The 15,817-nt window shown below is 40.3% G+C and overlaps 1 protein-coding gene across 4 annotated transcripts in view; it reads right to left on the minus strand.

The window, feature by feature from the left end:
- The window catches only part of Polr3F (RNA polymerase III subunit F), a 315,200-nt gene extending 302,940 nt beyond the window's left edge, over positions 1–12,260 (minus strand). For 3 of the 4 annotated variants that reach the window (XM_090375396.1, XM_090375397.1, XM_090375394.1), the window contains exons 1-2: positions 11,763–11,978; positions 10,097–10,163 (exon numbers count right to left, since the gene is read on the minus strand). The gene's annotated coding sequence lies outside the window, so the exon portion shown is untranslated. Of the gene's footprint in view, positions 1–10,096; positions 10,164–11,762; positions 11,979–12,154 lie in introns of those variants that run through there. The other variant, XM_090375395.1, reaches the window with a different exon arrangement.
- Positions 12,261–15,817: the final 3,557 nt, after the last annotated feature.

Consider the following 15,817-nt stretch of genomic DNA (forward strand, 5'->3'; position numbering starts at 1 on the left):
TCAACTGCATTCATATAAATTTCTCATCCACAGTGACAGCTGACTGAAATTTGACCCAGTTGGCTTGAGAGAACTTCCATTTCTTGCAGGGTTTGGCTAATGGCGGTTGTGCAGTGTGAGCAAATCACAAATAATAGGAAAATGATCACTGCCCATGGGATCGTTCATAACAGACCATTCCATGATTGAAAACAGAATCAGGGAGCATATCGAGAGATCGATTGCAGAAGATTGTCCAGTTGGTAATTGTATGTGAGTAGGTGTACCAGTATGGTAAGGTTTTGCTTATCTACGAAGGTTTCAATCAGTCAGGCATGCCTATCCAATTTAGTAGACCCCCCCATAAGGGGTGGTGGCCATTGAAATCCCCCAAGAGACAGACTGGAAAAGGTAGCTGTGTTAGCAGGTTTTCAAGATCTTGGTAAGAGAAGGTATGACTTGGTGGGAGATAAATTTATACTAATGTTAACTCAATTTGGGTTATCAAATGTACAGCAACAACTTCAATTTTCAAAACAATTTGCTTGGTTGGGATCTTTGAGCTGATCAAGATGGCCACAGGCAGAAGTTGAAGTATTACGATCGTGGGATCTTTGAGCTGACCAAGATGGCCACGGGCGGAAGTTGAAGTATTACGATCATGTCGATAGATAGAATAGTTCTTTATGCTGGCAGAAATTTGAGAAGTTAGATAGGTTTCCTGTATACAGAAACCAACTGGAGAGTAGCGGTTAATTAAGTCTTGAATATCGTTAAAGTTTCTACGAAATCCTCTACATTGAAGAATATAAGGCATTATTGGTGTTTAGTAAAAGAAGCTGTGTCTGACTGTTTTTTTAATGTGACTGATTTATGGTGTTCAGGTTTCGGTTTGTCTTTTTTGGAGAAGAATGGCCGACCAGTGTCCATATCTTCTTCCACATGTATTTCTAAGACTGGGTCTTCCTGTCTGGACGAGTTAATTGTATCCATGGATGTGTCCTGAATATTCGTTTTTATGTTTAAACCTTGATTATTTGATGCAGAAGCATTCATTGGAGGAGGAGATTTCGCTGGTACTGTAAGAGCAGTATTGCTTGCCTGGTTCAACTGTTTGGGGATAATGGACTGCTGCTGGGAGAGAATTCATGCCCAGTCAGAGATTGCGGTGTTTGAAGGAACTGTAACATCAGTTTGGGTGGCCACTGATTGATATTTTTGTGCAACACTGGCATATGTACATTTGGTAATACTGGGAGCAATTAATTTCCTCATTTCTTGAAAGCTTACTTTATTTTCAATTTTATACTTCACAATTTTCTTTTCAGTTTTCCACCTGTCGCATGTCCTAGAATAAGCAGAATAAGCCTTAACAGTTAGGGCAGATCATTTCTGTTGCTGAACAATCATTTTGAGTGTGATCGGAGGACCCACAGTTGGGAAAAAACTGGGTTTCCTCTACATGCTGTTTGAGAGTGGCCATACTTTTGGCACTTATAACATCTCAAAGGATTAGGAATGTACGGTCAAATGTGGCAAAGAAGATAACCTGCTTTTATGGACAAATGTAGGTTTGGGGTATTAAAAGTGAATATAATATTCCTTGTAGGTGTGAGTGTATTGCCCTTTTTAATCATGATTATTTTCACTGCAATTACATTTTGTTCCTGAAGCTCTTTACTTATCTCCTCCTCTGAGACATTCATTAGATCCCAGCTGGATATAACTCCCTTAGATGTGTTTAGCGTTCCGTGGGGAGAAACTTTTACTGGAATTCATTCAAAATTTGTAATTTTCAGTAGATGCTCTGAATGTTTCTGGCTGTTTGTTTCTACTAGTAGGTCGCCTGATTGCAGTCTTTTGACTGTCTTAGGAGGTCCTGCCAGACTTTCCAGGTGTTTCTGGATAAGAACAGGAGACAGTTTAGTCAGAGGCTGATCTGTAAGAGAGTGCATTATGAGAAATGCAGGAAAATCTGTTGCCAAGAAGTTGGTTTTAAACTTCTTGGGTTGCAACGTGTCATGTTCGGTTTTATGTCTGGCCGAGAGCTTGTCCGCTCTAGAGGAGGCTCTAACATTATGTTCCATAATTGCTGCTTTTGGCCCTTGGCAGATTAACTGTTCTGCCGTTTCCAGCCCCACCACTGTACAGCAATCTTTTATGTGTAACAGTGTCAAAAGCTTTCCTGAAATCTAAGTATACGATATCAAAATTATTTTTTGCATCAAGTTCCTTTTTGACCTCATTGTTTGGTTTGGTTTGGATTTTATTGGCGCATTAGCAACTAAGGCTATAATGCGCCAAGACCAGGTAATATATAAAAATTTAACCTCTCGGTGACCTAATTAGTTAGGCCACCATGTCCAGATATATAAAAAAAAATATATCAATAAAAGAAACAAAATAACATATAAATTTTAAATACAAGTAAAAACCTTTATTGATTTAAAAAAGCTAAAAACAGCAGACGCATTGTATTGTCGGATAAAATATGACTGAGTGTATACGGCTCAGTCAGATGATTAAAAGCGGTAAAACAGATATTGCTAAAATCTGGATAGTCAACTAAAATGTGTCTGATTGTTAAAATTGTGCCACAGGACTCACACATAGGAGGGTCATCAGCCCTCAGCAAAAAAGAATGAGTCAAATGACTATGTCCTATGTGGGTCCGGGCAAGAACAACTTCCTCCTTATGATTCCTGCGCGGACTAGACTGCCACGGTTCAATTACAGGCTTTATATGATATAATTTATTCGCAGTCTGTCTATTCCACGAATCCTGCCATTCGGAATGTATTTTTTGGTATATTATTTGCCTGTAGTCTGTATAGGGGACTGACAGGCAGCGATTATTATTGGGAATTGCTGATTTGGCTGCGGCGTCAGCCAAATCATTTCCCCTAATCCCAATGTGGCTGGGAATCCAGCAGAAGCGGATATCATATTCACGTTCACGGAGGAAGTGAATCTTCTGCTGAATGCAAGACAGAACTGGATGAGAATTATATCTCACAGTTATTAAAGCTTGTAACACGCTGAGAGAGTCAGAATATAAAATGAACCGTTGGTATTGGCATTCACTAATGTGATCCAAGGCTAAATCTATAGTGTACAGCTCTGCAGTAAAAATGCTGCATTCAGAGGGAATCTGTTCCGATGTAGTGCTGTCTGTAAAGACAGCAGCAGATCCCACATATGATTCCGACTTCGAGCCATCTGTGTAAACTGGCACGAAGTCAGAATGTTCAGCTCGGTGTGCTGAATAAAGCTGCAGGTAGACAGATGATGGAGTGTCCGACTTTCCCCAATTCCTAAGGGACAAGTCACATGCAGGGACATGAGCATGCCAGGGTGGAAGGGGTTGCTTTGGTGTTTGGGCAACCTTGTCTACCTTGATATTAAGTTCTTTGAGTAGCTCTTGGAGGCGAATGCCAAAAGGTCAGTTGGCAGTCTTACGGGTGTTGTACAAATTTTCCCATCGCGGCTCAAAAACGGATGGCCACGTAGGATGGTCTGGCAGAGATTTCAGTTTTAAAGCATAGTTTAGAGACAACTGCTTACGTCGAAGCGATAATGGTGGTTCGTTTCCTTCGACGTATAAGCTCTGGACTGGAGATGTTCAATACTCCAATAGCGGTACGGAGAGCCAGATGATGGACAGGATCCAGCCAACGAAGTATACTGTCTCTGGCCGGATTGTATACCAGGGACCCATAATCTAGTCTGGATCGTACAAGTGGTAGATGCGTAATAGGATGCATCGATCCGCACCCCAAGGTGTAGAGGAAAGAGAGCGCAGAATATTCAGCCCTCTTGTGCACTTTGTGCAGAGTTGATGGATGTGATCCAGAAAGGTCAACTTTTTATCAAATACGATTCCCACAAATTTTGTGTCCGCCGCTACTGGAATAGCATTTTGTCCGAGCCTTAGTTCAGGTTCAGGATGAAGATTACGCTTACGAAAAAAGTGTACACAAACGGTCTTCTCCGGTGAGAACCTGAAGCCATTAGCAAGTGCCCAGGAATTAAGGCGATCAATGGCTTTTTGCAGTTGTCTTTCAATAACCCTCATGTTGCATGACTGACAAAATATGCTAAAGTCGTCAACATAGAGGGCACTGTTTACGGTTAGAGGAAGTTGTTCTGTGATGGAATTTACTTTGATGGCGAAAAGCGTGACACTTAAAACTGATCCTTGTGGTACTCCCTCCTCTTGGGTGAAGAAACGAGAGAGTGAGGATCCCACACAAACTTGGAAAGATTGATCAGCTAAAAAGTTTTTAATAAAAATGGGGAGTTGCCACCTAAGACCAAGGCTTTGCAGATCTTTTAAGATGCCAAATCTCCAAGTTGTGTCATACGCTTTCTCCATGTCGAAGAACACTGACACCAAGTGTTCGCGTTTTAGGAAAGCATCACAGATGGATGTTTCCAATCTAATAAGATGGTCCAAAGTGGACTGGTTCCTTCGGAAACCGCACTGGATGTTGGAGAGAAGGTCGTTTGATTCTAAATACCAGATTAAACGAGAATTAACCATTCTCTCCAGGATTTTGCACAAACAGCTAGTCAGAGCAATGGGACGATAATTTCTAGTGATTTTTGGATCCTTTCCTGGCTTAGCAAAGGCAAGAACGGTTGCCTTGCGCCAGGAATCCGGAAACTGCCCTTCAATAAAGATTCTGTTATATAGAAGGAGCAGACAATCCATAGATTTTGGTGAAAGATGCTTAATCATTTCATAATGGATGCCATCTGGTCCAACAGCACTTGCTTTGGAAAGAGTGAGGGCTCTTTTCAGTTCCTGTATAGTAAATGCCTCATTGTAGGGATAATGGCTCTTAGACTTAAAATGAAGTGCCTGTTTTTCGATTTTATTTTTCAGGACCAGGAACTCTGGGGAATACGAAGATGTTGCAGAGATGTTAGAGAATGTTCCCCAAGAGAGTTGGCTATTGCAGTTGGATCTGCAATAGTGCATCCATTATAATCTAGAATTGAAGAAGGGTGGGATGTATATTTTCCCTTCATTTTCCGGATTTTATCCCAGACCAACTTAGTACTAGTGGACTGAGTAATTGATGAAGTAAAATTGATCCACGATTCCTTTTGACTCTGACGACGGATATAGCGTGCTTTGGCGCGTGCACGTTTAAAGGCTATAAGATTGGTCGTGGTAGGATATCTGTGGAATATCCCCCATGCTTTGTTTTGAGCCTTTTTTGCTGCTGTGGATTGGGAATTCCACCAAGGTTTGGGAAATGGTGGAAACCGGACAGATGTTTTTGGAACAGCATTCACAGCTGTTGGACAATGATTTCTGTGATGTACGTTACTGCATCATTGATAGCCTCCTGACTGACTGTACTTAGGTCAAAATTTGCCTGATGTTGGAAGGCAGGCCAGTCAGCCTGATCAATCTTCCACCGTGGTAACCTGAAAGGAAGACACGGTCTCCCACTGTGTAACAAGGTTATCACAGAGAAGTGATCACTTCCGTATGGGTTCTCATCCACTTCCCAAGTGAAAGAAGGGAGTAGAGAAGGGGAGCAGATAGAGAGATCAATGGCAGAAAAAGTATAAATGTGGAAGGTGTTTGTTCCAGTATTTAGAAGGGGAAAAGTCATTGTCATTTAGCATACGCTCTACGACTCGTCCCCCTTCCATTGAGGTTAGCACTACCCCACAGGGTGTTATGTCCATGAAAATCCCCGAGAAGTAAGAAAGGGGGAGGCAACTGCGTTACAAGATCATCAAGGTCTTTCTAGGAGATGTCAGTCCCAGGTGGCAAATAAATAGAACAGACGGTTAATAAAAACCCCACTGTAAGGCGAATTGCAACAGCCTCTATGCTAGTTGTAATTAGCAAGAGCTGAACTGGGATCTGGTTGTTCACAAGGATAGCCACTCCTCCGTGAGCAGGACCATCTGTAATTCTATCCTTACGAAAAATTGTGATGTTATGCATGGTGGGATCATCTTTTGCCTTTAGATAAGTCTCCTGCAAGCAAAAGCAAACTGGCTCGTGCTATTGCAGGAGGGCCTTGATGTCATCAGTATTTCGCTGGAATCCACGACAATTCCACTGTAGGAATTTAGCCATTATTTAGGCTTGTTGGGTTCATCAGGCGGCTTCCGAGGTGCTGAGGGCTTACTTTTGTAAGTCTTGGATTTATCTTTTTTTGGGAAGAATGGACGCTGTCCCATGTCCATTTCTTCTTCCGCAAAGAGTTCCAAGACTGATTCATCTGGTACTTCCTTGTTCTCTACATCCATTGTTTCTGTTATTACTGTTGGCTCTTTACCACTTGGTTTTGGTAGTAGTGGAGCACTAGAAGGTACAGATATAGGAGTGGCAGCTGACTGCATTTTTTTGGTGGGTTTTTGTGAACTCAATAAATAGCGTGCAATCGGAGTGAATGACTCTCTTGGTGGTACAGTCATCTCAGTTTGCGTACTGATAGTTCACTTCGCAGAAACCTTCTGGGCATATGAAGGTTCCCCGCTATTTATTGGTTGCATGCATTTTCTAGCCTCTGGGTAGGAGATATTCAGCTCTGTTTTTAGATCTCTTTTTCATCCTTCCACTGCTGGCATGCTCTGGAGTAGGCAGGGTGCTCTCCTTGGCAATTTATACAGATCGGTTCGGAAGCTGAACATTCCTTGCTCTCGTGATCTTTCGAACCACATCAAGCACAGGCAGGGTTACCACAACAAGCCGTTTGTGAGTGGCCGTATTTTTGGCATTTAAAACACCTCAGTGGGTTTGGGATGTAAAGCCTCACTGGGCAGTTTAAGTAGCCTGCCTTGATGGAACTTGGAGGCCGTGGGGTGTTAAATGTTATGATGAGAACTCGGGTAGGGACAAGATTCCCATCCTTCCGCATTGATATTCTCTTGACAGCCGTCACTCCTTGGTCTTTTAGTTCAGAGCAGATCTCTTTTTCAGAGACATGAAAAAGGTCCCACTCTGAAATGACACCTCGTGAAGAGTTCAAAGTTTTGTGGGGTGTTACACTGATCGTATTCACCCTATGGATGTCGCATTCAGTATTCTTTCTGCTTGCTTTGTACTTGAAGCTTCGATTAAAAGATCGCCAGAACGCAGCCGTTTTACAGATTTTGGTGATCCTGCCAACCCTTCTAATCCTTTCTGGATAAAGAAGGGTGACATCTTCCCAATTGACTGCTCTCCGGTAGAATGGATAATGAGGAAAAGCCGTATTATAGATGGTGTTTTATCCTCAGTTCTGGCTCTTTTTGCAGAATTGCTCTCACTCTCATCTGATCAATTAGGTAGGGGCCTTGTTGGGGCCACCAGAAGAAACTGGATTTAAATTACTCGTAAGAGTAAAGAGAAAGTGTCTGATGCCTAAGTACCTCACCCACCACGGAGCCCTACGAGGGGACGCCCACTCGTGAACTAGCAGGTACTGCGTAAACGAATGGGACGCTGAGTTCGCTTAGGAGCACCATACCCACGTTACCAATGTCTTTATCCCGTCCCAGGACCAAAGGGAGGGAGACTTATTGGAACGCAGTTGACCCTACCAGTAAAAAACCACCCACCGATTGATTCCAGTCGGGCCGGTCTGGGACCTCCCGTCTTGTCGAAGCAGGGGCCGAAGTGGTGTATTAAGGCTGGGCCCCTCAACCACCAGGATCCCCCTTTCCGAAATCCACGTCGCAGCGCATGGCTGCACACGCTGGATTCACAGATGTAACCCTGGAACCAAGGTATGGGCGTTAGATCCCAGTGATGCTAATCTGGAAAACCAGCAGCATCACTGGGAGGTCCCCTCACCATGTACAGGTGCCCACGTCAAGGGGGACCTCATTGTAGTATCCAATCAAATTGGTCAGACAAGATTTCCCCTTAACAAATCCACACTGTACCTCAACTATAACTATAGTCTTGTGTAGATATCCTGCATTACTTTTTTAACGAGCGACTCCATTATTTTCCCTGGAACAGAAGTTAAACTAACAGGTCTGTAACTACTCCTGTCACCCTGTGATCCCTCTTTGTGAACTGGGAATACATTCGCACATCTCCAGTCCATAGGGACCCCCCCCCCCCCGAATCCAAGGATGCTCTCATAATTATGGCTAAGGTTTTACTTACCTTTGCTACCTTCCTTAATATAATTGGATAGATTCCATCCACCCCAGGTGCCTTTCTTATGTTTAACTTCAATTTCTCTTCCACTTTCCTCTCAGTTATTACAAAATCTCCCTGTTAAAGTCTGATAAACCTCTGGCTTTCACTTCCCTAAAGAATTCCTCATGTGTAAATGTACATGCAAAATACTCATTCAGTTTGTCAGCAACCTGAGCAGGATTTTCAACAGTCAAACCATCGTTATCAAGTGGACCGAGCTAATTCATTCCCTTCCATTTAGTGTTTACATATATAAAGAAGTCTCTGCTGTTTTTCTGTACATCCTTTACCAAAGATTTCTTGTAATCTGTCTTCACCTGCCTAACCTCCTTTGTGACTTGATTTGACTAGTTTATATGTACTGTAGGCATCTATATCACTTGATAATTTATAGGCATCTTTCATTGCTGCCACAAGTCTCATCACTTCATGTCTATGCCTTGAACTGTTTCTCTTTTTTTGGTATAAAAGCCTAGTAGCTTCTACAATAACATTTCTGAATGCTACCCATTTAAAATTTACTCTTGGTAACTTTATCAGTTTATCTCACTGTATAGAATTTAAAAACTATCTGAGACCACTGTAATCACCCTTTATGAAAGCAAAAGCCCTTTCCCTTGATATTGACATTAGTTATATTATTATTATTAGCCACATGGTGCAAGAAAGAGAAAGAAAGAAAGAAAGAAAGAAAGAAAGAAAGAAAGAAAGAAAGAAAGAAAGAAAGAAAGAAAGAAAGAGAGAGGAGGAGGAGGAGGAGGAGGAAATCATCACCAAAAAAGAGAAGAATGATAATATCCAGGTCAGCGTGTGCCAAGCCTGTACTCACCAAATGTTAAATAAATTCCATATCAATATATTGTGATCACTGCCACCTAGTGGGTCTTTCATCTACAGATTCTTAATGCATGAAGGGTCACTGCTGTTGATAATCAGATAAATATTGCTTTCTCTTGTTGCCTCTCTAAAAAACTGGTGTAGAAAACAATCATCCAATAAATCCACAAAAGTCTTGCTACTGTGTAAGTGACCAACCCACAAGGTTCAGTCAATATCTGGAAGGTTAACATCACCCATTATAAGACATTTTGATGGCCCACTCTATATATCTGTACAGTTTATATTGTTGTTGTACAGGTATAGTAACTAATCAGACAAGATCCATCTTAACAATCCCTGCTGTAATTGGCATAACTTGTATTCCTGTGAAAATGATCCTGCATTACTTCTTTAACCACTGACACCATTATTTTTCCTAACACAGTAATCAAGCTTAAAGGGATGTAATTAATCACTCAGCTCTTTGATCCTTCCCCCCACTCTAAACAGGAGACATTTTCACATCTCCAGTCTGCACACACATCACTCCTCCTCCAAGAATCTAAGGATTCTCTCATAATCACAGTTAAATGTTTGATTTAGCTCTTTTGCTGCTTCTTTTAGTAAGAATGAATATATTTTATCAGCCTCATGTGCCTTCTTTACTTATTTTTACTGTAGCTTAGACTGGGAGTCTAGTTTAAACTAAAAGGGTCATAGGTTAAGACAAAAATAATAACTTAGTTCCTAATTTAATGGTCATGACATAAATAATAGAACAGAAAAATAAATAATGGAACTTTTTGCAACCCAATAAGAGATTGCTACATCACACATTTAGTTTTATTCAATACAGTTTTGCCCAAAATGAAAAACTGGTTTAGTCTTATTTTGAGTTTGCCCAAAATGAGAACAAAACTTTTTTTTTAATGAAATGTTGACATCTCTGACACTCAAGTATCATGTGAAGTTTGTGAAGGCTTATGTGTTTTTAATTTTTTTGGTGCATTAGCAACAAGGCTATTAGGCACCAAGACAAAAGTTTGTGAAAGCAAATGATTAGTAAAGAAGCACAGTAATATTTTTAGCAGAGTACAGTGCAGGTAGCAAATCTGAGAAAAAAATGCTACTCACCTTATGGTTTTTCTGTTTTTTTTTCTGCCTGGCCAGTATTGTTCACATAACAAGGAACAGCACTTTTCTGAAATTAAGAGAAGATATACCTGTTAACCCTAAATCGACTCAAAATGCTCCATTATAAAGAATAAAGCATTTATAATTTTTTTTTTAAAAGTGATAATAAAAAAATTATAAAAATTATATTTTTTTTAAAATTGTAAAATTATTTTTTAGCCTTTCTGTTGAACTGAAAACTGTTATAATTTATAACATTTTTTTATAATTTTCAAAACTCAATTACAAAATATTTGCCAAAACTAAAAGAGAGGAACAAATAATAATAATATTAAAAATAATTCCTCGGGTGTCAGAATTAGACATAATAATAATAACAATATTTTATGGTATCTTAGAATGTCCAGGAACTCATCCACTGGTGGTGGACCCAAGATTTTCCTGGCTAAAGTTATTAAAGGTAAGAGCTTAAGCAATACAAGAGAAATTACTAAATTTTAATCATCATGAAGCAGTAAAAAAATCCATATTATTTTGATCATCAAGGGAGAGTTTCCACCTAGCAGAGCACACCACTGTCATCCACGATATTGAAACACAGACACTCACATGCTGTAGTAGAAGTAGTAGTGGCATGTGATACAAGAAAGCAAGTGTATGAGCTTATACAGCATCAGCCAAAAAAAAAATTTCACATCATTCCCTATAAATATTTGTCCAGTTCCTCCTTAAATTTATTTAACCTATCAACTTCCGTGAAAGATGGAAGTTTGTTCCAGCAATTAACGACCCGCTGACCAAACGCAAATTTCGGCACAACTATTCTACATCTCTTTCCTTAATTTCAATTTATGCCCCCTTAGGTTCGTAATCTGAACAAGTGGAAGAATCCCATCCGAATTCAGCATGCTCAACCAATTCAAGGCCTTATACACCTCAATCATTTCACCGCGCAGGTGCCTAGTCTCCAGCCACTGCAATTTGCAGAACTTAAGCCTCTCTTCGTAAGAAGATCCCTTCATTCCCCTCACCAATCTTGTTGCACTTCTCTGTACATGTTCAAGCAAATCTACATCCTTCCTAAAATGAGGCCTCCAGACCTGTATTTAGTACTCAAGGCATGGCCTGACCATTGCCTTATACAGAAGGACAATCACCTCCTTTTCCCTGCTAGCAAAATTCCTACATATATATCATTGACAAAACCCCATGACCTGGCCTGGCACCTGTCTGCATTGCTCAGAAAAATTCATATCTGACTGCACAATTACTCCCAGGTCTTTTTCATTTTCTACCACTCTAAGTGTAGTACCACACAGTTGGTACATTTCTCTGGGGTTACTTCTACCCATATGCAGTACTTTGCATTTGTCAAGGTTAAACTTCAGTTGCCACTTCTCAGCCCATCTGTCCAAATTTTCTAGATCCTGTTGCAGTAGCACACTGCCATTAACAACCCTGCCAACCTTTGTATCATCTGCAAACTTCGATTCTAAGCCTGATATACCTTCATCAATATTGATAAATATACAAAACAACAGTGGACCCAACACCAAACCCTGTGGGACTCCACTAATAACATTAGTCCACGAAGAGCAGCACCCCATTGTTACCACCCTCTATCCTCTCCCACTCAACCATCCTTTTATCCATTGTAGCAACTTACCTTTAATACCAATCTGCTCCAATTTGTACCAAATGCCACAGCTGTTCGTGTTTCTTTTCTGCAGAGCTGGCAAAACCAAAATTGTACAGACAATTAACAAATTTTACTGCCATCGTGTGGCGTAGTATCCCACCCTTTTGTGGCAACAGAGATATTATTATTATATCTCTGTTGCCACAAAACGGTGGGATACTACTATCAAGTTAAACAACTAGTAGTGGTCCAAGTGTAACTGAAGCAGACAATAATACACATTTTAAGCTACAAAAAAGTACACAGCTCGCTATTGGCTGCTACGCTGGTAAAATGATAAAATAATACTATTACAAAAATGTTGTAAAGTCATATAGACGTATTTTAACGGAAATAAATCTATTTTTAAACTTAAGTACCTTTAATAACACATGTGAAATCGCTACTACAGTATTTAGGTGGTAATGGAACAGTGGCGGCAGCTGACGACAAGATATTGAAACAATAGAGAATGTTGAAGTGCCATTACCGACCACGAATACAATTTAACCTTATTGAAGGCTATAGTGGAGGATATACGCAATATATCCAAGGATTTTTTTTAGGTGACTAGCGTATACCTACCGGTTTTTGAAAGACTTAGAAGCACAAATATTATTAAAATATTTACTGAATATTAAAAAAATAATAAATTCAAAAAAATTTGATTCTTAGGCAATACTTAGAGCTTTATTATTTTTAATATAATATATTCCGTACATATAAGTAAGTAAATAGGCCGTGTATATATACTGAGTGATCACTGAATTATGACCATCCCTATGAAAACTGAATGCGACCGTTGACCGCGTGAGGTACGAGAGTGCGCAGTTAGTCAACTATACTGTGATATCATCACCAGAGTTCTGGAGATGTGCAAATGTATCCCCAATTCACAAAGGGGGGGGAGCGAAGGGTTACACGAGTAATTACAGACCAGTTAGTTTAACTTCTGTTCCGGATAAAATAATGGAGTCACTGGTTAAAGATACATTGCACGATCATCTAGATAAGACTGCAGCAATAATTCAGACATATCATGAGCTTTAGCATTACCATTAGTAATGCTTATAATGGGGGATTTTAATTTCCCAGATATTTACTGGAATTTGGGGCCTGGTCACTCACACACTAGCAAGGCTTTTGTGGATTTATTGGATGATTGTTTTCTACATCAGCATGTTCAGGAGGTAACTAGAGGGAGGAATACACTTGATTTGATTATCAGCAGTGATTATTCATGCATTAAGAATCTGCAGATAAATGAACCACTAGGTGGTAGTGATCACAATGTGCTGAAGTGGGATTTACTCAAAGAGGTAACTACCATTAGGGGTAAAGGGAAGGGTTATTGCTTTCGTAAAGGCGACTACGATGGACTGAGACAGTATTTAAATTCTATACAGTGGGACCAAGTGATGATGTTACCAACAGCAAATGCAAAATGGGAAGCATTCAAAGAACTAATCTTGGAAGCAACTAGGCTTTACATACCAACTAAGAAATATTGTTCAAGGTTTAGGCCTAAATGGATATCAGATGAACTGATGAGACATATGGCAGAGAAAAAACATGCATGGGATACATACAAATTAACACATAACACAGAAGCCTATGATAGATACAAGTTGATCTGTAACCAAGTTACAAAGGAGGTTAGGCAGGCGAAGGCAGATTACGAGAAATCTTTAGCAAGGGATGCAAAGAAAAACAGCAAAGAGTTCTTTACTTATGTAAACTCTAGAAGGAAGGGGATGAATCAGATTGGTCCACTTGATATCGATGGGTCAACTGTTGATCATCCTGCTCAGGTAGCTAACAAACTAAATGAATATTTTGCATCGACATTCACACATGAGGAGTTATTTAGCGAGGGGAAAGCCAGAGGTGTATTCAACTCTAGCAGTAAGCTAGAGAATCTTGTAATAACTGAGAGTAAAGTGGAGGAGAAATTGTTGAAGATAAACACAAGAAAGGCACCCGGGGTGGATGTGATCTATCCAGTTATATTAAAGGAGGCAGCAAAGGAAGTAAGCAAATCCTTGGCCATAATTATGAGAGCTTCCTTGGACTCAGGGGAGGTACCCATAGACTGAAGATGTGCAAATGTCACCCAAATTCACAAAGGAGGATCAAAGGCTGACACAAGTAATTATAGACCTGTGAGTTTAACTTCTGTTCCAGGAAAATTAATGGAGGCACTAGGTAAAGAAGCACTGCAGGATCATTTAGACAAGACTTCAGCTATAGCTCGGACACAGCATGGTTTTGTTAAGGGGAAGTCTTGCCTGACCAATTTCATTGGATACTATGATGCAGTCAGAAAGGAACTGGATGCTGGGAATAACTTTGATATTATATACTTGGATCTTAGAAAGGCTTTTGATACTGTTGCACATGGAAGACTGCTGCACAAATTGGAGCGGTGTGGCATTGGAGGCAAATTGCTGTTGTGGATAAAGAGGTGGCTGAGGCGGAGAAGACAGAGAGTGGTAATAAATGGACACTGCTCGTCGTGGACTAATGTTATTAGTGGAGTCCCCCAGGGCTCAGTGTTGGGTCCATTATTGCTTTCTGTATTCATAAATGATATTGATGGGGGTATATCAAGCTTAATGTCGAAGTTTGCAGATGATACAAAGGTAGGCAGGGTTCTCAAGGACACTACTGATGCTATGCTGCTGCAACAGGATGTGGAAAGGTTGAGCAGATGGGCTGAGAGGTGGCAATTGAAGTTTAACATTGACAAATGTAAAGTACTACATATGGGAAACAGCAACCCCAGAGCAATGTATGAACTCTGTGGTACTACGCTGACAGTGGTAGAGAATGAAAGGGACCTGGGGGTAATTGTGCAGGTAGATATGAAGTTCTCTGAGCAGTGCAGACGAGCTGCAAGAGTAGCTCATGGTGTATTGTCAATGATATACAGGAATTTTTCTAGCAGGGATAGGGATGTGATTATTCCCTTGTATAAGGCATTGGTCAGGCCACACCTTGAGTACTGTATACAAGTCTGGAGGCCTCATTTCAAGAAGGATGTAGAGCTGCTGGAACGAGTACAGAGAAGGGTAACAAGATTAGTGAATGGAACAAAGGGTTGCTCTTACGAAGAAAGGCTTACATTTTGCAAATTACAGTGTCTGTAGACTTGGCACCGGCGAGGTGATCTGATAGAAGTGTATAAGGCTTTGAATGGCTTGAGCATGCTCAATGCCGATGGGATTCTTCCTCTTGCTCAGAATAATCACCTGAGAGGGCATAAATTCAAATTGAGGAAGGACGGATGTCGGATAGATGTGCGGAAATTTGCCTTTAGCCAGCGGGCAGTTGGTTGTGGAATAGACTTCCATCACTTGTTGTGGAAGTTGATAGCCTAAACAAATTTATGGCTCAGCTGGACAGGTATTTCGAACGAACGGAGGGGTGAAATGGGAGTAGTGGTCGTGTTTTTTTTTTTTTTTTTTTTTGGCTGATGCTGAATAAGCTTGCTTTCTTGCATCATATGCCTCTACTAATGCTAATGCTAATTACGAACCTAAGGGGGCATAAATTGAAATTGAAGAAAGACAGATGTAGAATAGATGTGCGGAAATTTGCCTTTAGCCAGCGGGTGATTAATTGCTGTAACAAACTTCCAGGAGGAATTGGACAAACATTTAGTGGAATGGTTTTTTGTGTTTTTTTTTTGGCTGATGCTACATAAGCTCATACTCTTGCTTTCTTGTATCACATTGCACGATTACTATTACTATAAGCAAATTGATAGAATGGAGTGATGAAGATTTATTGAAACACTGCAAAGATATACACATTAAACTGAGCGATAATAAAAATTCGACGATCGGGATATTGACGGTATGACTTTGTTTGAAGATTTAAAGACTTTGCAGTGTTTTTTAAAAAAATATATATATGTCTCCTCACGATATTTTTAACTATATATATGAAGAAAAATTAACCGATACGTTTCCAAATACTGCCCTTGCATTGCATATTTATTTAACCTTACCTGTATCCGTAGCTTCCGAGGAAAGGAGTTT

This window comes from Mastigoproctus giganteus, chromosome 6, assembly GCF_048544385.1.
Source record: "Mastigoproctus giganteus isolate SK-2022 chromosome 6, ASM4854438v1, whole genome shotgun sequence".
In the NCBI taxonomy this organism is placed as follows: Eukaryota; Metazoa; Arthropoda; class Arachnida; order Uropygi; family Thelyphonidae; genus Mastigoproctus; species Mastigoproctus giganteus.